The sequence below is a fragment of the Bombina bombina genome, chromosome 4 (genome assembly GCF_027579735.1).
Source record: "Bombina bombina isolate aBomBom1 chromosome 4, aBomBom1.pri, whole genome shotgun sequence".
NCBI classification, from domain to species: Eukaryota; Metazoa; Chordata; class Amphibia; order Anura; family Bombinatoridae; genus Bombina; species Bombina bombina.
The window spans coordinates 581037706-581063844 of record NC_069502.1 but is presented as its reverse complement, the minus strand read 5'-3'; the positions used below and the strand labels follow the sequence as shown (position 1 = coordinate 581063844).

The window sequence follows — 26139 nt, the reverse complement described above, 5'->3', positions numbered from 1 at the left end:
TCAAAGTGTTTAAAGTCCCTTTTTAAAATTGGCCTAGTTTGCTTTATATAACCCTTGAAAGATAAAGCTTTAGTTATGAATTTTTACCTTAATAGTTATGGTAATAATAAAGGAATATTAAAACTATTGGGCACTACTACAATAGCAAAATTATTACTAATTATGCCAGAGCTCGACAACCTGAGGCACCATTAAGCCACACATTGCCTCACATTGCGCTGAGAGGCTGCAGCCACCCATTTCCCCCATTTACACACACACGTTTGCAACCTCCAATATCCCAGCAAAAGACACTTCTGTTGTCTATTTCCCTTTGCCTTTGCACCCTTAACTGCTACTTTATCTTTAAGCATTCTATACTTTTGCCCAGTTACTTATTGACAGTGTTGGTATACTTAAATTGTGGAGGCCTTCCTGCAGACACTGCTGTAGTGCTATGCAGCACCTTTCTTCTTTTTAAGAGCTCACTGACTGACTATACAGTACCCAGAGCCGCAGCTGTTCTCTAGTGCAGGCCATCCTATTGCTTGTCAGCTTCAACAAACAACCATAGCCTGCAGGCATTTGGGACTTAGGGGGGTGATTGCTTGCTAGTACCGCTAACGGCTGTGACTCCTATCTTGTACGCAGTATACAGATCCACGCAGAGAACATTTAAATGCATAAAAAATAGCTGTATCATATGTGCGTGTTATTTTGTATGTATGTATGTGTGTGTATATGTACAGGGTGGATCATGATTTAAATCACTAGTCAGTAAGAGCAATTTAAATCGATTTTAAATTATGGTTTTCATTTTTAGAGTAATAACTTTTTAGCTTATTTTTCCAGTTATATTAGACCATTACTGATTGGGTTATATATCATTAGATATGCATAGATAGTTCACCTCCCAATAATTTCAATGATCTATTTCCAGTTTAATATGTTAACCACTCATATTTGATTAACGTTTCAGCTTTAATTTATTGGAAGGAGAAAAATGATTACCTTTTAATTATAACAATTTAAATATATTTATTTAACTAAAGAAAAATAACCACTACCTTAATAATAACAATTTTAATAAATTTATTTAACTAAAACAATAACCCTCTCTCCTCACACTTAGGTCCTTGTGTAGATCTATTTCACTCCAGTCTTCAATTCAACTAGCTTCTTGAAACTTAGTATGTGTTGATTCTGTGTACATAGATTTGCAGGCATTAAAGAAACAGTAAAGTTAAAATTAAACGTGAATGATTCAGAAAGAACATGCCATTTTAAACAATTTTTCCATTTTACTTCTCTTATCTAATTTGCTTTATTCGTTTGGTATCCATTGTTGAAAAGCATTCATAGGTATACTCAGAAGCAATGCACTAATGTGAGCTAGCTGCTTGTCTCACCCAATGTGTTCAGCTAGGCCCCAGTATAGCATTGCTGACCTTCAACAACGGACACCAAGAGAATGATGCAAATTTGATAAAAGAAGTAAATCTGAAAATATTATGCTCTATCTAAAACCCAAAAGTTTTCTTTCATGATTGTCCTTTTTAAGGTCTTTTTTTTTTTTCTCAACTCTGTTTATTTTAGAACATATTTTTATAACATTTTTGCTGTGAAGAAGGGGCATGTTATTTCTGCAGACACAAATTTGAGAACTACAAAAACAATGTGATAATATCCTCAAGATAGAAACGTTGCCCAAAATAATCTGACAGAAACCTCTGGGAGAGCATAACATTGTAAATGGACTAATGGAATTAATTTACCAAAAAAAAAACTGTAGTCCAGACAGGGCAAAGTGTTCTTCACTAACAGAAGTGTGAGGATATTTGCAACAGTATATGAGGTCCACAATAGTAAGCGGTCCACCAAAAAGAAACAGAAGTCAATTTCTATACCTCAGGCGGCTATGGTAGGTTCAAAAGTCAATGGTTTATATCACATAGCGCTACGGCTATTCTATATGTGGTTGTGTTCCGCGCTAGTACAGGAGATCTTCTCTCTGCCAAATATGAAATAAATAGTGTAGATTGTTTTACAAAATACCCTAATATCAGTAATGTACTCACCAGTCAACGTGTTTCGGTCATGCACTGACCTTTATCAAGACTGATTATGTGTTTACACTGGCGTCCTTAAATACCTGGTTAACGTTTGTCAGTTTCTTTGTACCGGATGTACTTTCAAAAAGGTTCCGGGGCAAGGGTCTTTCACTTTTTACTATAAATTTCATAAACTTTTTGGGCTACCATTAAAGTCTGTGTGATTCAGTGTGTTTTAATGTTGCGGTATTATAGGTGGATACCGGATCAATTTTTCTAAACGAAATTACTCGATGTTCACTTGTTTCCATGCAAGAATAACTGAGCAGTGTCTTACACCTCTATGATAGGGCAAGACTTAGGGTGTGTAGTGAATTCTCTTAGTGATTGGCTCTTATTTGGGTGTGTAGAAAAACAAACAACGGATTGGATGTTTATCCGTGCACTTGTTTTTACATTTGTTTCTTAGAACTAACATAAACTCACTTCATCGTTTAAAAGATGCAACAGTGTATCATGATATAAATTAATTCATTATAATACCACCGCCTTAGTAAATTGATTAGTTCCACCAATACTTATTTATGAGTTACCTCGCATTAATATATTTCTGATTGTTCCGGTGATGAATAAACATCCTAGCTTTAGGATTTTGTTTCATAATTAGAAAAAAGAGGGACAGTATCCACTACATTTTAAATCACAATTATTTCTGTAATGAAGATAAGTTCTATCGACAAATTTGTGGTACGGCGATGGGGACCAGGTTCGCGCCCAGTTATGCCAATCTCTATATGGCAAAGTGGGAAGAGATATTCTGGGAGTCCTGCCCAGCGAGCACGGACCTGGTCCTCTATCGCCGCTACATTGATGATATCATTATGATCTGGAAAGGGTCTCAAGAAGATCTTGAACACACCATCAATGTCATGAATGAAAATGAAGTCAACTTAAGCTTCACATATGAATGGAGCCAGACGTCACTGACGTACTTAGATTTGAATATAGAGATAAAGGAAGGCCTAATTGAGACATCAACTTATTTCAAAAAGGTGGACAGCAACAATTATGTCCACCAAACCAGCTGTCACCACATAAATTGGAAAAGTAATATTCCAAAGGGACAGCTTTTAAGGATGAAGAAGAACTGCTCAAATCCCTCCAAATGGGAAGAACAAGCACAAACATTAAGGCTAAGTTTCTTGAAAGAGGCTATAAAGAAAATATGTTGGACCAAAAGATTGAAGAAATTAGAAAAATCGAAAGAAAGGATCTAACAAAATACAAAGAAATGACAAAGAGAAATGAGAACAATGAAATCCTAAATATACCATTAATAACTGAATACAGTGAAAATAGTCGAATTATCGAGGACATATTTAGAAAACACTGGAATATTCTCAAAGATGACGATATTCTTGGAGAAAGATTACCACAGAACCCAACGTTTGTGTATAGAAGGGCCAGTAATTTGAAAAACAAACTGGCACCTAGTACACAAAAGAATAAATTGCCTACAATCAAGGATACATTTGGAAAAACAGTGAGGCTTTTTTCCGTGCCATACATGCAAGGCATGTAAATGCGGTGTTAAAACTACAGAATTCCAGTCCAATAACAACAAGGAAAAACATAAAATTAAAGATCTGATCCGCTGTCAAGATAGGAATGTGGTATACCTACTCCAATGTCCCTGTGGTCTCCAATATGTGGGACAAACATCTAGACCACTAAGGGACAGAATACGCGAACATCTCTTATGTATTGAAAAACTTAACAAAGAGACCTCCCTATACAAACACTTCTCCGAGAAACATCATGGAGACATAAAATCATTGAAATATATAGGGATACAGAAGGTACCAAAAAATTGGAGAGGGGGTGACCATGAGAAGAAACTTCTGACCGAAGAATCAAAATGGATTTTCCATCTTGATTGTTTGTACCCGAGAGGGCTGAACAATAAAGAAGATTTGGCCCAACTCTTAAACCTCACCTAAAGACTTCGAAGCTCTCTAAGGGATATATTTAATCCTACTAGTCCCTTGGAAGTTTCTATAACCACCAAAGATTTTCACATTTAGATTTGTGTATATTAATGATAAGAAGATCTGTCTCACCTTCCTCACCTAATGGACTCAAAAAGAAGGATCTCACATTTAGTGATAAAATTGATTTGTCTTCCCTTCCCAGCTATATGTGATTCAACAAATGAACCTGAAGACTCCACTAACGAAAATCCTAAAAAACATTTTGAGATGTAAAACAGAAAAATCGATTTAAAACCACCAACTACCTTGGCCTGCATTTCTACATTAACGGTGGAGATTGATTTACAACACTATCTTCACCTCAAGCTCATGTCACTGATCGTGTCTCTCTCTGTTCATAGCAGCTTTCTCAGAACCAGATATGATCCAAAAGGACCTTTTTTGAATACATAAAATATCTTAGCCATATATACCGAAACTTTTATGGGAATATGAAATCCCATAGCCATATATGTCACTACTCCTGTCTCTCTGTTTACATTTGGTCCACAGGACCCCTCACTAAAACCTGAGGCTATAGTACATAATGAAATTAAGGTTAATCTACCCTCAATCTCTAACCTTAATCTGACATATTCCTTATACTTTGTAAAATATCCTTCACAAATATATTTTGATAACTAGGAGTTCTCTTTATCCAAAGAATGATTTATTCTTGCCATCAGAAAAACATTCCAGAATTTCATTACGAGTTGTAATGACCCTCCTAGTTCAGACACAAGCTATATGAGTGGGTGACTGATACATCTTATCAATGTCTATGGTACACATGCACCAGAAATTATATACAGACTATCCCTTACATTTATACTATTTTCTGTTAACCAGAAGAATAAAATAAGGTAGGATAAAACGACTCCTAAACACTAGTCCATCTAATATTATTAAATAAATTTAATGTGGCGTTAAGGGATAACTCACAATAAAGGTGAAGAGAGTCTAAAAATCCTATACCTCTACCTTAAGAGATACCACTCTTATAAATAAGAGACACTGAAAACATATCGAGTCGCAAGTGAAAATAGCAATTTTAGTAATACAAAAGAGTCATAGACTAGAAATATAAAAAATAATTTTCGACATTTTCTAGATACTCTTATTTTAATTTTAGCTCCCACCTTATTGTTTTTGAATAAACATTATGACCTTAAAGAAAACATCCACTACACGTCCCCTTTTTCCGTCAGTTATAATATACCCCATGATGTCTCCGTTTTGAACTCTAAGTATTTACGATACCTTTATCATTTTAGTAATTTGATCCATTACACATATATTGAAATAATGTAAAACAACTCATAATCCAAAAGAAAATATATATATTCCCCTCGTTTTTCTAATTATGACAACAAAATCCTAAAGCTAGGATGTTTATTCATCACTGGAACAATCAGAAATATATTAATAACTCATAAATAAGAATTGTTGGAACGAATCAATTTATTAAGGCGGTGGTATTATAATGAATTCATGTATACCACGATACACTGTTTCATTTATATCATGATACACTGTTGCATCTTTTAAACGATGAAGTGAGTTTATGTTAGTTCTAAGAAAGAAATGTAAAAACAAGTGCACGGATAACCATCCAATCCGTTGTTTGTTTTTCTACACACCCAAATAAGAGCCAATCACTAAGAGAATTCACTACACACCCTAAGTCTTGCCCTATCATAGAGGTGTAAGACACTGCTTAGTTATTCTTGCATGGAAACAAGTGAACATCGAGTAATTTCGTTTAGAAAAATTGATCCGGTATCCACCTATAATACTGCAACATTAAAACACACTGAATCACAAAGACTTTAATGGTAGCCCAAAAAGATTATGAAATTTATAGTAAAAAGTGAAAGACCCTTGCCCCGGAACCTTTTTGAAAGTACATCCGGTACAAAGAAACCGACAAACGTTAACCAGGTATTTAAGGACGCCAGTGTAAACACATAATCAGTCTTGATAAAGGTCAGTACATGACCGAAACGCGTTGACTGGTGAGTACATTACTGATATTAGGGTATTTTGTAAAACAATCTACACTATTTGTTTCGTTTTTGGCAGAGAGATCTCCTGTACTAAGTGCGGAACACAACCACATATAGAATAGCCGTAGCGCTATGTGATATAAATCATTGACTTTTGAACCTACCATAGCCGCCTGCAGTATAGAAATTTACTTCTGTTTCTTTTTGGTGGACCACTTACTATTGTGGACCTCATATACTGTTGCACATATCCTCACACTTCTGTTAGTGAAGAACACTTTGCCCTGTCTGGACTACAGTTGTTTTTTCATCTCTCCGTTTTTTATGCCCACATCAAAATCATAAGAGTGATACACAGACACTATTTTTTCAAGTTTTTTACAAGCTATTTTTCACGCTGTTCCACTTTAACTCTTTGAATTCTGTATTTTTTCCACTATTTTTATATGTGTATGATTGACATTCAGTTTGGAATCAGATATCAGCACCTATTTTGCCGTGGAGTTTTAACACATACTTACTAAATTCCAAGGTTTCAGTTATCTTATACACTGCTCCGTAATTTTATTGTAATTTTATTGTTTTTCACTGTGCACCAGATTGATATTTTTGTTGCAAGGTAGATATTAACATATTTTCCGCTGATGTTTTAGCCTAAACCTTAGCAGGATTATTTATGTAATAAACTGCACCACCGTTGTGTTTTCAATCTTACACTTAGGCACTTTAGAACTTGCACACATATGTTATAGTCCATTCCAAACGGATTTGACCACACAATACGGGTAAGTTCCTGCAATTACGCTGTGAACCACTACCCACCACTTTCCATCTATTACCGCACAAAGTTATAAGTTGCATCCAACGCTTATCAGAGCGGAGTTTTCTTGTCCCCAGAGATTATACTCTTACTGACATCAAGTCATCAGTTCAGCCATTATTGTTTTAAACAATATCCTATCTGTATTAATTATACTCGCACTGACATCAAACCATTATTTTTGTATTACTTTTATTGGATTAAGTTTTTATTGTTGAAAGTATTTTTATTGCTAAAAGTGTTTTATTATAAACTGTGAACTGTCAGTATATGGATCCATGAATTTCTGACTATTAATTGTAACTCATCTATGTGTATATATGTTAAAGAATCATTTACATTGTATCCAGAATCTTTGAATAAAGTGTAAGTTTTTTTTATTATACAGCGAGATTTTGTATATGGTTTCATTAGGACCCCTCCTCCACCAATTGGCGCTCTGATATATTTCTGATTCTTCTGTAATTTTTATATCATTAATACTTTTTTATATATAGTGCCATTAGAAAGATTGTACACTGCTGTAATCAGAAAATTTATAGTTTCTTGTTTTAAACAAATATAGACTATTTGCATTTTAGAACACACAAAAAAACCAAACCAAAGACACAGGCAGAGAAGATTGTGACTTACAAGCATGGAAAAATAGTCATTTTTGATCACTTTATTTAAAAAAATAAAATAAATAATATTAATTAAAGTTTGGATTCCAGAATAAGTTTGGATTTTGAAATTCTGGATTTGGGAATTTGTACCCGTATATAAATACATACATACACAGAAAATACTTGGGTTGGCTCCTAGAGTTTGAAAAGATTTGTTGAGCACAGAATCATGCTATAGTTTCTCCATATGTGCGTTCTTCTCTCTTCCAAGCTGTCCTTTTATTTTAACCCCTTACTGGTGGTGCTGCTTGGTTATGCTCCACATCTTCATACTGGGAGCCACCATCTTGGAATTTAGGTATTCTTGCACTCTGTGACAGAAGCAGTGCACAGATTATTTATGTTGCAGACTTCTTGATTGCTGTATCGTGCACTTATTGCAGTAGCTACATACCTGTATTATGCGTGTTTTTATGCTATGTAACTTTTCAACTCTGTATAAAAACTTCAAAAATATATATCTCCCATTTTGTATTGAGTGTGCTAACCTGAAGTGCACACTACAGGTGTGACAATGCTGACTACCGCACTGATCAGAATGTTCATCTCTTTTGTCATAGAGTGCAAGAATACTTGAGGTCCAAGATGACGAAGCCCAGCATGAAAATGCAAAGTGTCACCGACTGGCACCTGTAAAGGGTTAAAATGAGAGCATGGTTTTGAAGAGAACTGAAGGATAAACTGTAGCATGGTAAGTAGAAACTATCCTGTTGAAGTCGTGTCCAGCAGTTTAATGTCCCTTTTGTGTAGACATTTTATATTTACTAGAGCAGTGGTTCTCAACCACAGTGACCTCAAGGCCCGGTAAATTTTAGCTAGACATGTCCGGGGCCCAGTAGTTTATTTATATATATATATGCCTGATCAGCCAGGCAAATAGGACCTGGGCAGAGGGACCAGCAAGTAGGGGGGGCCAATCTCCACTGATCTTGGTGCATTCCTTAAGCTGGAGTTTTCAGTTGCCCTATCAGTAACTAAGCAAATAAGTGTGGGTTTAGTGGGGGCCCTGGCAGGGGTCTGTCACTGTGAGGGCCATGGAGTGTGGGGTCTGGCCCTGGAGGTTGGGTGCCCTTTCTCTGGCCCTTAATGTTGGGGGTCCTGGCTCTGTAGGATGAGGGGCATGTTGGGGGCAGGGCTGGAAGGCTACCATGTACATTTGCATACAATTTAATACATTTTGGTCAGTGTGAGACAGTGTTCCTGGGGCCTTGATTGGTCTCAGTCTGCACCTGGTTTGCAGTGGGGTAAGAGTGTGCAGTGGGGGCATGACAGGTCAGGGCCCACCAGCAGGGCTATCACGGCCCGGTACTGGGCCACGGCCCGGCTGTTGAGAAACCAGGTACTAGAGCAATCCGCAGGCAGCATCAGTTTGTGTATGCAGCATCTTTGTATCTGGCTTTAGCTAAATCTACTGTTCACTGGGTATATGGGGGCCGATTTTATTAGCCTGCAAATTCCGCTGTTTCTGCGTAAGCCTGCCGGAAAAAAAAAAGAGTTAAGAGCGGTCTAAGACCACTGCTCCTTAACTCATTGTGGCGGACAGCAATCATCCCGATCAGATACAATCGGGATGATTGACACTCCCTTCTAGTTAACGATAGGCCGCAAATGTGCAATGTTAAAAGCTGACAGCGTATGCTGTCTGCATTTAGCGATGTCAGGCGGACATGATCATGTTCGTCAGACATATAATAAATCTACCCCATAGAGTCTACATGTGTATATCACTTGCATTCACATCCAAAGACTGCACCTGTTTGTAGATGTGGCGGTGACACATATCACATTAACGCTGATAAAACAGGCAACATGAAAGGTTCTATTAACCCGGGAGCTTCAAAATGAATGCAAACACTTTTAACTCTTTGGCGCACTGGATAGTAGATCTTCTTAGCATACTTAAAGGGACATTAAACACTTTGACATAGTAATATAAAATAATAAATCGTATATATTAAAAAAAACTCTGCAATATACTTTAATTATTTGTTTTGTCCCCGTTTTCTGTAATTCCATTCTGAAATTGTGAACATTTCAGTTCCTGTTAGTAATGGAAGTGCAGAACACTTATATTCCACACAGCCATTGGCTGCACACTCTAGTGATCTATTTTATAACTGCCTTTAACCCCTTAATGACCAGACCATTTTTCAATGTTCTTACCCTTAAGGACCAAGGCTATTTTTACATTTCTGCTGTGTTTGTGTTTAGCTGTAATTTTCCTCTTATTCATTTACTGTACCCACACATAATATATACCGTTTTTCTCGCCATTAAATGGACTTTCTAAAGATGCCATTATTTTTATCATATTTTATAATTTTACTATATATTTTTTTTTTTTTATATGAAATATCAGGAAAAAATGGAAAAAAACACACTTTTTCTAACTTTGACCCCCAAAATCTGTTACACATATACAGCCACCAAAAAGCACCCATGCTAAATAGTTTCTAAATTTTGGCCTGAGTTTAGAAATACCCAATGTTTACATGTTCTTTGCTTATTTTGCAAGTTATAGGGCAATAAATGCAAGTAACACTTTGCTATTTCCAAACCACCCACTGATATCTGTCAGGAATCCAGCCCAAAGTATTGATCTAGGTCCTTTTTGGTATATTTCATGCCACCATTTCACCACCAAATGCGATCAAGTAAAAAAAAATCTTTCACTTTTTCACAAACTTTAGGTTTCTCACTTAAATAATTTACAAACGGCTTATGCAATTATAGCACAAATGGTTGTAAATGTTTCTCTGGAATCCCCTTTGTTCAGAAATAGCAGACTTATATGGCTTTGGGGTTGCTTTTTGGTAATTAGAAGGCCACTAAATGCTGCTGCGCACCACACTTAAATTATGCCCAGCAGTGAAGGGGTTAATTAGTGAGCTTGTAGGGTTAATTTTAGCTTTAGTGTAGTAGACAACCCAAAGTATTGATCTAGGTCCATTTTGGTATATTTCATGCCACCATTTCACCACCAAATGCGATCAAGTAAAAAAAAATGTTTCACTTTTTCACAAACTTTAGGTTTCTCACTTAAATAATTTACAAACAGCTTATGCAATTATAGCACACATGGTTGTAAATGTTTCTCTGGAATCCCCTTTGTTCAGAAATAGCAGACTTCTATGGCTTTGGGGTTGCTTTTTGGTAATTAGAAGGCCACTAAATGCTGCTGCGCACCACACTTAACTTATGCCCAGCAGTGAAGGAGTTAATTAGTGAGCTTGTAGGGTTAATTTTAGCTTTAGTGTAGTAGACAACCCAAAGTATTGATCTAGGCCCATTTTGGTATATTTCATGCCACCATTTCACTGCCAAAAGCGATCAAATAAAAAGTTTTTTTTAACTTTTTTACAATTTTATTTTCACAAACTTTAGGTTTCTCACTGAAATTATTTTCAAACAGCTTGTGCAATTATGACACAAATGGTTGTAAATGCTTCTCTGGGATCCCCTTTGTTTAGAAATAGCAGACATATATGGCTTTGGCGTTGCTTTTTGGCAATTGGAAGGCCACTAAATGCCGATGCACACCACATTTGTATTATGCCCAGCAGTGAAGGGGTTAATTTGGTAGCTTGTAGGGAGCTTGCAGGGTTAATTTTAGCTTTAGTGTAGAGATCAGCCTCCCACCTGACACATCCCACCCCCTGATCCCTCCCAAACAGCTCTCTTCCCTCCCCCACCGCACAATTGTCCCCGCCATCTTAAGTACTGGCAGAAAGTCTGCCAGTACTAACATAAAAGGTGTTTTTTTTTTTTGTTTTTTTTTTTGTTTTTGTTTTTTTTTTTAAAAATGTTTTTTGCTTTGATGAACCCCTGCCTTAGCCCCCAACCTCCCTGATCCCCCCCCCCCAAAAACAGCTCTCTAACCCTCCCCCGCTGCCTATTTGCCGCCATCTTGCTGTCTGCCAGTACCCAGTTTGCCCCCAAAAACAAAGTGTTTTTTTTTATTTATTTTTTTTATTATAGTGATAGCGTTTTCTGTAGTGTAGCTGGCTCCCCCTCAATAGTCCCATCCCCCTCCCAGATCCTTTTAGGTTTAATAATAATAATGTTGTTTTTTTTCCCCACTCTCTCTCAATTCAGGGATTATTGGTGGCAGCGGTTGCTGCGCGCGTGCACGCTCCCGGCACCCGGCGTGCACATTGCACTTACAGGAACCGGATGCCGTGTAGCGATGGGCTGCCCACCCGCCTCCCTGCTAAGCTCCCACCCACCATCGAATGGTCCCATCGCTACCGGTGCAGAGAGGGCCATAGAGTGGCTCTCTCTGCATTGGATGCTTGTAAAAGGATATTGCAGGATGCCTCAATATCGAGGCATCATTGCAATACCATGAGAGCTGCTGGAAGCAATCGCAATCGCTTCCAGCACTCAATTAGACAAAGGATGTACTGACAGTTTTTGCATGACGTACCTAAGATACAGTGAGTCCACGGAATCCTCAATTACTGTTGGGAATATCACTCCTGGCCAGCAGGAGGAGGCAAAGAGCACCACAGCAAAGATGTTATGTCACTTCCCTTACCACAATCCCCAGTCATTCTCTTTGCCTTCGGTGCAAGGAGGAGGTGAAGTTTTGGTGTCTGAAGAAGATTTCACTTCAATCAAGATTTTATTATTTTGAAAGCCAGAGTAGTTTTGCTCTGACCTTTCCTCTCAAGATTGGGTCTAGCTGTACTCCACGTTAGTCTCTTCAGTAGGGCAGTGGTGGCTTTAAAGCAGTAAGGAACTTGTAAGGTGGGCCTTGCTGCATTTTCCTAACATGTTGCTGCCCTGGTATAGAAAGCCTGAGTAGGTTTACTCTGTCCTTTTTCTTTTTCTACAGGTCTCTGGGAGGAGTGGCATCCTCTCATACCTTGTAAGCCGTCTACATGCTTGACGGCTAGATGCAGGTAAGTGCCTATTGTCTTCTGGGGCTGGGAGGCTGGCACTTCGGAGTCATTTAAAACAAGAGGGCTCTCTGCAATTTGTTAGTGGGAGACTCAGAGTTAACCCCCTTTAGGGATGGAAGGGGTTAACTTCTTTACTTCTTATGTATTCAAATTAGGATCATGTTTAGTGTCTAAGGGGTTAATGTCACCTCTGTTTTATTTATCATGTTTATGCTGGGAGATAGCACAGCGATAGAGACTTCTCTAAGAGTGCATAGACGGTAATTTGAATCTCGCATGTGTGCGTGCTTTTCCTTTAACAAGTTATGGGAAGTTGTGTTTTTCTGGCTCCCTCCTTTGTTGCTAAGAATCTTAGGAGGGCACTTTTATTTGAACGTTTTTTTTGTGTGGGTTTGTGAAGAGAATGAAGCGCAATGTTGAGATATATTTTCGCACTTCATTCCTAAGTTCTGCCTTGGTTCTTTCTCTGAGGAGGAGATGCGGCACCATTTTTGTCTCGCCCGGTCCGGTCATGTGACCTACCGCATTTCAGTCTGCTCCAGCTGTTAATCAGAGCTCTGATAGTCTACAATTTTCATTTTAACTGTCTCTGGGAGAGTGATAGAAACACTTACTTTATAGTGAATTGGGAACGTTATTTATACATGTGAAAGTTTTTATTTTATGTTTTCCCTATGATATCCACCATATTCTGTATTCTATATGTTGGGTATGCTATAGCAGATAACTTTTCCGGCTCGAACACTAAATATTGTTTTAGTCTTGGATGTACTATTTAAAGTGACAGTTTTGCATTTAATAATATTTTGTGGATTAAAATATATGGTGAATCCTTCATAACCTTTCATTTTTAAGTGACAAGCTTTTACAATGAATTCTGTTGGGTTTTCAAACACTAAATATTGTTTTATTAATTCTGCAATTATATGTGTTGTTGCTAGCTGGATCTCTTGAGTTGGAGAGAGTACAGTGCACCTGAGCCTTTGTCTCCTGGGATGATGCTGTTTGGGCAATGTCACAACTTTCTCCCTTTACGTCCCATGCCTCTATGGGATCACATGCAGTGCCATGCGGTTCCTCTCAATCTCCTGGAGAAGTGTATTTGCCTATGGATGTTGCAGCTCAGGTATTCTCAGCGGTATCTGTGGCTTTATCGTTTTTTTTTTTTTCCTTACCTACAGGGAAAACGCAAGAGAATATTTAAAATTCAGATAGTAAGGTTTCTGTTCCTCATTCTGCTACACAGGTCACTCTCCTAAGTCTGGTGAGGAGGATTCGCCGGAAGATTCTAAGAGTAAAATCTCAGATTCGGACAGTATAATTCCTTCATCTGATGCTGAAGTGGTCTCCTTCAGATGTATGCTTGCACACCTCGTGTACTGTTAAAGGAGGTTTTGGCTACTTGGAAGACATTGATTCCCTGTTGTTGTCAACCTTTGAAAGTTTTGTGAATGTTATCATTTCTATGATGTTCCTTCCTATGAGGTGTTTTCTAGACGTGCCTTGGATGTATTTACAGGAATAGGAGAAGCTAGGGATACCTGTCAGTATATTAGCGGGTTATAATACAATTTATTTAATAATTATTCTTTAAAATAACCCCCAATTAATATGCATGTACGAAACAATTAAAATCAATATTTATTTCTAAGTTCTTTACGATAAGTTAAAGTTATAAACACATTGAATTATATTTATAGAAACCAGATTATGAATCAAATGATGCCCACTTACTGCTGTTACAATATTCTATACAAAGATCATAAAAATATATTAAATAGGGGCGTGTCCATGCAGCGATCCGGTGAGGTCGCATTTCCAGGAGCTCTGGTCGAGTAGCCCTAAATCCGCCGATTATAGGCACCACTGTTCAGCTGACCAACTATATCTATATAGCCGATAATAACTAAACCTAAAGAGAGCTCTCTTTCAACTTGGCAGCAGTATACATGACACCTGAGCTTAGGATTGGACGTTAAGGGCCTGGAGCGGCGGCTCACAACAGGCGGCGCTTTCCCCCTCGGTGAATACCGAGGTTATTGGTCTTGACTGGACTGTGCATTCAACTATTGTATTACATCTATCTTCATAAAGGAGACTCCCTGCAAACACCTTTTTGGCTTACCGCAACTAGAGGACACCCAATATGGCGGACATGGCGGGAGAGTACCGAGAACAACTGATCACGCTTCCCAGTAAGCTTGATAGCCTTCTGCAAAAGATGATCGATGGGGCACCTTACGATTACCTAATACAATTCGTGCCTACCAGCTTGACAGAACCTTCAGAAGCAGAATCCTTTAGGGACATGATACCTCTACAGCATCTAACCACTTTACAAATACAGCGCAGCTCCCAATCAACACAAAGTACCCCCACGGTCATGGAGCAACTCATCAAGACAACCACTGAACAGCCAACAGGGTACTTCACCAGCCTACCGGACCGGCATAATGTCAACAAGCAGCGCGGGAGCTGCGCTGTATCACCTATCCCCCAGTTTGCGCCTCCATTGAAGGGTCTTGGGCCCGGGCCCTCAAGGGAGAGTGTAACGTTATATAAGGCAGAGAGAGGCTCACAGCATGGCGGGGAAGTGCTGTTCCTGCACAGGGTTGGTGACCGGCCTGTCCAGATGCAAGTGATTCCCATCGAGTGTTTCTCACAGCACTTACCAAGAAACCTGGGGTGGCGACATCACTTTAATACCTTGGATGGGTCTGTGCTTTGCTTGCACAGTGCTGGACTCACTTGGAGGAGAGGGGTCGGGTAGCCTGCAGATGCCTCCCCCACTGGATTACTTATGTTTCCTATGGACAGCTTAATGTTCCCACTGGACAAAGTTGCTACGAGTTGATTTATCAAACTTGCTTCTAGTATGGTTTGTTCCTCATTTTTCTTTGATGTTAGTTTTATAAGATTTTCATACAGTTTGAATTGTTCATTATGCTGGCTGGTGGACACGGACATAACATGGCTAATTATTATTTATTACATCAATGCTGGAAGCATGTTTCACATCATATGTATTTCCCCTCAGTGGCTAGCGGCCGTGGCCACGAGGGAGCTAACTCTAAGAGAAACTTAACTTAATGCACAGCACATTAACAATGCCCATAACACTCTGGCATATACCGGTATACAGTTAGTTATCTGCTTATGGAATCGGAATTAATGTTTAAGCTAATCTAACATAGCAGTTATACGGACTCAATAGCAACTTACTTGATCTATAAATGTATACAGCAGGATTGCAGCAACACCGCCATGTTTTTTAAGTGACAACGATACAACAATTGATGCTGATAGTGTGTCATATCCTCTACATTGCTATACACCCTGGCATACCATGAATATCTTTATGTTTTAACCTTATTCCTCCCTAAGTTACAATCACTATACATAGTCAGTGACGTGCCCTCCTTAAGCCACGTTGCAATTAATTCAAAATGTTGGATCAGTCAAATTGAGTTCCTTACTACCTTTATAACAAGATGTATTGCCTTTTATAATTGCAGTCAACGTGTTTTGTGGATGTATGGTCTGGTCAGAGACTTTCTTAACATCTTTATTTTACATTGTTTGGATTATTATAATTTTTTGCTTCCCTTACCCCCAGTTTTCCCTTTATCTACATAAGTGCCTAATACTGTTCATATAAGATCTTGTCAAGGACCCAAGAGAGGTCTACAATGTTAGAAATTGGGTTCTAATAAGATATAAATTGAGCTAAAAAATTGTGACCTTACTAATGAATAGCTCTGAAGATGCATTTCAAATGTACCATTCTTGATGTATGTTTTGTGCATTTAATTTATGACGTGTATACTCATTTGAATTAAATAAAGCTCTTTAAAAAAAAAAAAAAAAATAAATAAAAAAAAAAAAAATATATTAAATATACCAAGAGGGGGGTTGTTTTACAAATAAAATGAGTTCTTGGTCTTATCATATATCTATGTGTAGATAAAATATACATACAGTTCATATATATTTAATAACACTCACAGATATCCTGACATACCTTTCTCCCTGTCTCCCGTCCTTTAAAGGATTTTCCTGTTGCTGACTTCATTAAAATGCATGGTGCCTTAAGTGGAAGGGAGCTTTTCTACTATGGCTCAGAGAACTTCGATCCCTATTGGGGGTAGCTGCTCCTTTACGGATCCATGGATAAGAAGCTGGAGGTTAATTGTTAATTTAGAGCAATGCCTTGTCTTTTTAGACTTGCTGTGCTAGCCTGTCGGGCTTGTGGCTGAAATTTGGAAATCGGCTCTGAAGCTTACCTGCGGCTTAGTGGTACAGCCTAAGTTTTCTAGTTCTGCAGTTGCAGGTTCTTATTTTGTGTTTCCTCCTAATCCAAGCTTCTGGCGTTTCTTTTCTTTTCAAGGATGGACCTTGTTGGGATTTGGTCTGGCAGAATTATCCTCTGACTTTACGGGGGAAATCCCACCCGTCAAGAGTAGACTAAAGAAAAGTTTTCCTATTTCTGCAGGGTCAGTCAATTCTTTGAGAATCCAACCAAACTTAGTCCATTCTAAGATTCCTCCCAGGGGTAGATTTCTCCTTCTGGAGTATCTGCAATCCAGGTATGATGTGAAGCATTCCTTGAACTGAGTTCAGGACCTTTTCTGGGAGTGATAGTCCCAGTCCCAGTATATGAACGGGATCTAGGTATTTACCTCAAGTATCTGCCCTTCAAAGTAGTATCCATTCTTCTCTGCTGCAAGTGGGCCTGTTCATAAAGAATATAGACCTGAAGGATGTGTATTTATTGTTCCCATGATCAAGATCTTCTCAATTCTCTGAGTTTCGTCTTCTTAGAAAGACTTTTAGGTCTTGGTATTGCAAGGGTGCTTTCTGGACAATATATGGTTCAGGTGTCATCCTTCCTTCGAGCAAACTCTTTCAGGAGATCTTGTCAAATCTACTTTCCCATGGATGGGAAATGAATCTGGTGCAGAGTTTCCTTCTTCCACCCAAAAGGATGATTTTTTTTTTTTTGAGGGACCTTTAATATATTCTCTATCTAGGAGAAGATTCTAACAGAGGTCAGCTAATCAAGGATTTTTCCTTTTCCTCTCTCTGCTCTCTACTGTCCTGCCAACAGCAGGCTCTAATTGTCCAGTTGATAGCTTAACCATATTGCAACCAGTGTTGAGATTTTGAATCTAGCTGCAGTTGATTTTCCCTTCATTTTTCAGTGACTCTATGTATGGAGGGAATTAGTCTGATGGTTTCCATGGACAGCATTCCCTTTTTGCTATTTTCCATACAATGGAGATCATTCGTATCTGTCTCAGGAGATAGATCTAGATCAATCATCAAGAGACTTTCTCCCGTGGTGGTTTTTCAGGAGTATCTGTTTCAGGGCGTGTGCTTCTGGATACATTCCTGGGTGATGTGACTACGGACGCCAGCCTGCTTGGCTGGGAAGCAGTTTGGGATTTATTTAAGGTATGGACGTTTCTGCTTTCCTCTTTAACATCTTGGAGTTGAAAGAGATTCGCAATATTCTGAGGACTTGGCCTCAGTCTTCCTTAGCTTGGTTCCAGTCGGACAAGGTCACCTCAGTGGCTTACATCAGTAGCCGTGCAGTCTAAGACACTAGATTAAACCTCCAGTCTCCTTGGAGGTGTGGGTTCGGATTCCACCACTCCAAAATCCAGTTAAACTATGTGGTGCATGGACATTTATTTAATCCAGAGGAACTCGGAGTTCCTTAGTCATGTAGGAGGTGACTTGGATTGTCTGTGGGCGGAAGCTCACAATTGCTGTTTGTCATCTACTTTCCAGGGGTGGACAACTGGGAATCTGATTTCTGAACAGACAGATATTTCATCCGGGGAGTGGGACTCTCCATCCGTAGGTGTTCTCTGGTTAAACCCTCAAATGGGGGGTTTCCGAAGTTTTATTTTGATTGCGTTTCGGCAGAAGTCAAGCTTTCACGATACGGTCAAGGTCTAGTGATCCGCAGACCGTTCTGATAGAGATCCTGGTGGCTTTTCCTGGGATTTCAATCTTGCATCCCAGTTTCCTCCATTTGCTTCCTTCCACGAGCCATTGATTGTGTCAAAGAGGAGAGAGCATCAGTAATTCTGATCACAGGATTGGGTATGCAGACCTAGTGGAGATATCGTCTCTCTCACGATTTCCTCTGTGGAAAGACTTTCTAATTCAGGGTCTTTTTCCTTCTCCAAAATATTTCTCGGAAGCTGACTGCTTTGAGATTGGACGCTTAGTTTGGTTTAAACGTGGGTTTTCTGAGTCGGTCATTGAGACCATGTTTCTGACTTGTAGCCTGTTACTTGAAACTTTTACCATAGGATATGGCGTAAATGTCCTTATGGTGTGAATCCGTAGGCTACTCTAGGAGTAGGGTCAGGGTTCTTAGGATTTTGCCCTTTCTACGGGAGCACACTGGCATGGCCTAGTGGGTAGCACTGATGCTTCTGGAATGGAAGGTTGTGCATTCTAATTCAACTAGTCATGTTTGCTTTAAGGTGTGGAGTTTTGGCAGACAGTTTTCTGAAGGGTCAGATTTCTGCATTATCATTTTTTTTTGTCAGGCCTTGGTCAGAATCAGGCCTGTGTTTAAGTCTGTTGCTCCTCCTGGGAGCCTTAATTTTTGTTCTTAAAGTTTTGCAGCAAGCTCCGTTTGAGCCATTCCATTCCATAGATATTCAGTTGTTATCTTGAAAGGTTTTGTTTCTTATTGCTATCTCTTGTGCTCGGAGAGTGTATGAACTCTCAGCTTAGCAGTGTGATTCGCCTTATCTTTCATGCTGATGAGGTGGTTCTTCGTACTAAGTTAGGTTACTTTCTAAAGTGGTTTTGGACAGGAATTTTAATCAGGAAATTGTTGTTCCTTCTCTTTGTTGTAGTTCTTCTTTTCTGGACGTTTGTTGCACAACTTGGTGGTTGTGCGTGCTTTACAATTTTATTTACAGACGACTAAGGATTTTTAGCAGTCTTCTGCCCTGTTTGTTTCTCTGGGAAACGTAAGGGTCAGAAAGCTTTTGTCACTTCTCTCTCTAGTTGAGAAGTATAATTGGTTTTGCTTATGAGACTGCTGGGCAGCAGTATCCTGAGAGAATTACAGCTCCTTCCACTAGGGCTGTCTCCTCTTCTTGGATTTTCAAGGCTGCAACTCTGTCTTCCCTGCATTCCCTATCCAAATGTTACAAATTGGATTCTTTTGCCTCGGCTGAGGTTGTTTTGGGAGAAAGGTTCTTCAAGCAGGGGTGCCTTCTGTTTAGGTTACCTATCTTGTCCCTCCCTAATCATCAGTGTCCTCTAGCTTGGGTATTGGTTCCCAACAGTAATTGTCCACGGCCCACCTCTACACCTTGTGTTTTTTCCTTTTTCTCCATTTTCCATTAGTCGAATGACTGGGGATTGTGGGAAGGAAAGTGACATATAACAGCTTTGCTGTGGTGCTCTTTGCCTCCTCCTGTTGGCCAGGAGTGATATTCCCAACAGTAATTGATGATTCCGTGGACTCACTGTATCTGGAAATAAATAAATTTATCAGGTAAGCATAAATTCTGGGGGTTTTTTATAGACACTAAAACTTTACACTTATTTTGTCAGTATTTATACAGCTAATGAAACTTTAAAAAATACATGTACATGTTTCTGAATGCATCATTCTATCTAGTATTTATTTAGTGTTTAATGTCCTTTAAAGGCTGTTTTGATTTGGGGATGCCATCATGTGGTGTGTGATGTTACGTTAATGTAGAAGTGCTCACAGGGAAAGACACAAAAATTGGGGGGCTAAATGATCATAATGTTGTTTTTGAGAAAGATATTTGCCTCCAGAGCATCAGTACCAGGAAATCAAGTCTCTACAGAGACAGGGTAGACTTCCCAGTAATTCCATTATTACTGTCTTTGCAGAAGAGTTTCAGTAGTGGGAAAGCATTGTGCGTTTAAAGGGACAATAAACCCCAAATTTTTCTTTCATAATTCAGACAGAGAATACATTTTTTTAAAACATTCCAATTTACTTCTATTATCTAATTTGCTTCATTCTTTAGATATCCTTTATTAAAGAAATAGCAATGTACACGGGTGAGCCAATCACATGAGGCATCTATGTGCAGCCACCAATCAGAAGCTACTGAGCCTATCTAGATATGCTTTACAGGAAAGAATATCAAGAGAATGAAGCAAATTAGATAATAGAAGTAAATTAGAAAGCTGTTCAAAATGGTATTCTCTATCTGAATCGTGAAAGAAAACATTTGGGTTTATTGTCCCTTTAACATCCATTTTTACTGCAATTGTTTTTCAGTAACCAAACTCCACCCACTATTTGCCTTATTTGGAGGAGCAGTCTGAGCTTTAATTTGCAGGTTAAAAAGGCTAGCTACTGACATAATGTTACTAAAATGCATTGTTTTTATTATTATTATTCTTTATTTATAAAGCGCCAACAGATTCCGCAGCGCTGCCTATGGGTACGGAGAAACAATACAATAATAGACAACATTTTACAGACAAATACAGGGGGAATTGAGGGCCCTATTCCCGTGGGAACTTACAATTGTTTTGCAGTTGTTTTAAAAATACTGTAAATGTACTTGAGAAGTGAGCAGGGTCTATTTCAAGTTATGAAAATAGAAAATACACAATTTTTAAGAACTAAATTACATGAAAATGTGCTAAATAAATAAAGTATATTGCAAAGCTTTTTCATTACGCATAGCTAAAAATTTATATTTAATCTCAAGTGTTTACTTCCCCTTTAAAGGGACATTAAAGCAAACTTTCATTATTCAAACAGAGCATGCAATTTTAAACAACTTTTCAATTTACTTCTATAATCTAAATTTCTTTCTTTTGGTATTCTTTGTTGAAAAGCATACCTAGGTAGACTCGGGAGCAGCTGCTGATTGGTGACTGCACATATATGCTTGTTGTCAATGACTCACCTGATGCATTCACTAAGTTCCCAGTAGTGCATTTCTGCTCCTTCAGCAAAGGATACCAAGAGAATGAAGTAAGTTTGATAATAGAAGTAAAGTAGAAAGGTGTTTAAAATTATATGTTCTATCTGAATTATGAAGAAAAATAAAAATGATGCATTTAAAAAAGCTTGTAAAATTCACCGGGAGCTTCTTTGGCTTATATATATAATTATTTTTATTTATTTTTTATTATATTTTTTTGTGTTAACCTGTATTGTATTAACCTGATCTGATGAGTTTTGATAAATACCAAACTTGCTTAGAAACAGGCAATGCATTATTCATCCATAATGCCTCATAAGATACACATGTCTATGCACCTATTAACTAGAGCAGGGTTCTTCAAACTATGGGTCAGGACCCATTACTGGGTGTGTTACATGATAGTGTGGTGTGTTTGTGTATATGTGTTATATGAGAGTGTGTGTGAGATGTGTGTGTTGTATGATTGTGTGTGGGTGTATATGTAATATGAGTGTGTATATGTGTAATAGGAGAGTGTGTGTGTGTGTGTGTGTATTTGTAATATGAGAGTGTGTGAGATGTGTGTTGTATGAGAGTCAATATGGTGTATGTGTGGTGTTTGTTATATGAGAGTGTGTGTTATATGAGAGTCAATTTGGTATGTGTTTTCAGAGTGTTATGAGAGTATGTGATGTATGAGAGTCTCAGTGTGGTGTGTGTGTGTGGTTTATTGCCTTTTTTACAGTTTCAAGTTTGACTACAATCAGGGATGCACACATTTTACTCACTTTGCTAAAAATTGCAGCTATCTTGTATATTACTTCAGAAATTTTCAGATCAAGCATTAAAATAGGGTCGTGAATAGGGATGGGCGAATTACTTTATATTAGAGTTCGAATGTTATTGTAGAAATTCAATTTACATAATAGAGTGTTGATAAGGACGAATATTCTTAAAAATTCTATTATCGAATGTTAGTTACAGTATTCGAATGTCACTTTCGAATTTGAATATTACATTTATAAAAAAGTTGTAGATTACTCCTACCCCAACTTGGCAAATTGAGCCCATTCCGTATTCAAAACTCTTCTTTGAAATATTTAGGGATACACCTTACTCCCAACATTAATGACCTATTCCGAGTTAATTATTTACCTCTACATAACACCTTGATAGCGGACACGTCCTCATTGAAATCAAAAAATATTTCCTGGCTAGGTAGAATCCATTCAATCAAAATGAATGTCCTTCCGAGGATATTATATCTCTTTCAACTATCCCAATCCCCCTGCCTATTAAGTTTATATATCTTAAAAACAGGATATTTGAGTTCATATGGGACAAATGTCACGCAAGAATAAATAAACACCTAATATGTACCCCCATAAATAGTGGAGGGTTAGGGGTGCCCAATTTGAAAAATTATAAGAAGGACGCTTTCCTTCAACGTATAATCGATTGGTTCGCTAACTATGATCATAAAAAGTGGGTGAAACTAGAACATGAAATCACGCACACATTACACTTAGGGCCCCTTTGCTGGCAAAACAACTCAAGTTTAACACAGGCAATTAAAGGTAATCTATACAGCTGAAAACGACTTGGGAAGCTTACATACATAAGGAATTTCACCAATCTCTAGTCACCCACACACACGTGACTTTCTTCTTTTCCCTCTTACTATGGGTATGGGAAATCAAAATTGTTATTTCACTGACACCTCAGTTATTCTTATGGAATACCACAACACTGTTATACTTTATTTTTATTCAATTTGATTTACATCAGCTTCCCTCTGTACGTACGTTTTACCAAACGCATACATGTCATATTTTTATGCATTTATAATGTATTGTACCATTTTATCTTATTCTTTACTAAATAAAGCTGATTTAAAAAAAAAAAAAAACAGTTGTAGACTAGAAATACTATTTCGAATTTGAATGTCACATTCAAATTCAAATGTCATTCAAATTTGAATATTACATTTATAAAACACAGTATTAGACTAGAAATACTATTTTTAATTTGAATGTTACATACAAATGTCGCATTCTAATTCGAATATTATTATAGAAAAAAGTGCATAGAGGACAGCGCCAGGGATGTACAAATGGTATACAGGCTCACTTCCGAAGAGAACGATTGTCTAACTAGATTGTTCTAAAAAAATATGTACAACAAAAGAGTTCATGAAGGAGCGCCTAATAGATAGGCTTAAGTATACTGTGAAGAAAAAAATAATGTCAAGTCAAAATACTATAAAAAGATGGGTATCTAGGCCCTGTGTAGAAGAGTGGAAGCAATATATGATTATATTCTAATAATCTTGTGTCTGATGCATACCTCCCAACATTTCAAAATTAAAAAGAGGGACACCCCCACCCCCCGCAAAAAAATTGAAATGTGGTGGGCAGGGCTTAAAAAAAATCATAAGACCAAAGTAATAAAAATAAAATTCTAAATAAAGTCATATATTTTAATACACTTAGGCAGCTAATCAAACACAAGCTCAAACCACTGGTATAGCTATGTGAGCTCTGTATTTAATAAGCCTTTGCAAAGACATTGCTAAATATTTTTATCTTAATTGCACATTTATTAATAAATTCGTTAAAACTACTCTCTGCATTCCCCATTAATATTCTAGATTCTGTCCTTTAAAGTCAGCAACAGTAGCACGCTACATAGCATACACTTACACATGCAGATACACACACATACACACACACTACATAGCATACACTTATACATGCAGATACACACACACACACACACACACACACTACATAGCATACACTTATACATGCAGATACACACACACACACTACATAGCATACACTTATACATGCAGATATACACACACTACATAGCATAAACTTACACATGCAGATACACACACACACACACACACTACATAGCATACACTTATACATGCAGATACACATACACTTATACATGCAGATACACACACACTACATAGCATACACTTATACATGCAGACACACACACACACTACATAGCATACACTTATACATGCAGATACACACACACACACTACATAGCATACACTTATACATGCAGATACACACACACACACTACATAGCATACACTTATACATGCAGATACACACACACACTACATAGCATACACTTATACATGCAGATACACACACACACACACACACACACTACATAGCATAAACTTACACATGCAGATACACACACACACACACACACACACACTACATAGCATACACTTATACATGCAGATACACATACACTTATACATGCAGATACACACACACTATATAGCATACACTTATACATGCAGACACACACACACACTACATAGCATACACTTATACATGCAGACACACACACACACACACACACACACACACACTATATAGCATACACTTATACATGCAGACACACACACACACACACACACTACATAGCATACACTTATACATGCAGACACACACACACACTACATAGCATACACTTATACATGCAGATACATACACACTACATAGCATACACTTATACATGCAGATACATACACACTACATAGCATACACTTATACATGCAGATACATACACACTACATAGCATACACTTATACATGCAGATACACACACACACACTACATAGCATACACTTATACATGCAGATACACACACACTACATAGCATACATTTATACATGCAGATACACACACACACACACTACATAGCATACACTTATACATGCAGATACACACACACTACATAGCATACACTTATACATGCAGATACACACACACACTACATAGTATACACTTATACATGCAGCATACACTTATACATGCAGATACACACACACTACATAGTATACACTTATACATGCACACACACACACACTACATAGCATACACTTATACATGCAGATACACACTTATACATGCAGATACACATACACACACTACATAGCTTACATTTATACATGCAGACACACACTACATAGCATAAACTTATACATACAGATACACGCACACAGTTATGGATACAGATAGACACACACACTACATCATATATGGGTATCTGTAATTCATTGTATGGGGTCCTGGGGTTGGCAAGCACATTAGCTGGCAGTCTGCGGCTGCCACTGCTCATTGTATAAAACTGAAGGCATGCTAGTATTATCACCAGGGGTTAGATATCATCATTACCAGAGGTAGGTTAGAGAGATCACCATTACCCGTGGTCAGAGTGTATACAGCCTGCTTAACCCACACACCATTCCTTTTCCACAGGGAATATAACAGGTATCTAACCCTGTGAGAGCAAAACCAGCTGCTTCTGAGTATGGGCCCAACAGAATTTAATTTTTTTTTTTTTTTAAATACCTGGGGCAAATTGGGACAGATGGCTAGCAACTCAGGACAGAGGGACAGACCCCTAAAATCGGGACTGTCCCGCGAAAATCGGGACAGTTGGGGGGTATGCTGATGTGTCTTGCACATAATCATGGAGATCATCCCTATTGCATTTCACCTGGACTTCACTTTGGATTTTCATCTTACATTGATACACTTAGTCTGGATTGTACATACTTTTTATCCCATGGTTGCTTCAATCAATCATCTTTATTACAGTTTAACTCTTCGTGGGATTTAATAATTTTTAACTAACAATTACTTTGAATATTTTTTCGGAATTTGAACTCTTTCGGGACTAACTACCATATGTGCATTTAGCATTTTA

At 38.0% G+C, this 26139-nt stretch overlaps 1 protein-coding gene across 1 annotated transcript in view; it reads left to right on the top strand.

The window, feature by feature from the left end:
• Window positions 1-26139, top strand: part of GPR63 (G protein-coupled receptor 63) — a 137736-nt gene that overhangs the window by 59872 nt on the left and 51725 nt on the right. Inside the window, exon 2 of the mRNA XM_053710558.1 lies at window positions 8112-8242. The gene's annotated coding sequence lies outside the window, so the exon portion shown is untranslated. The remainder of the gene's footprint in view (window positions 1-8111; window positions 8243-26139) is intronic.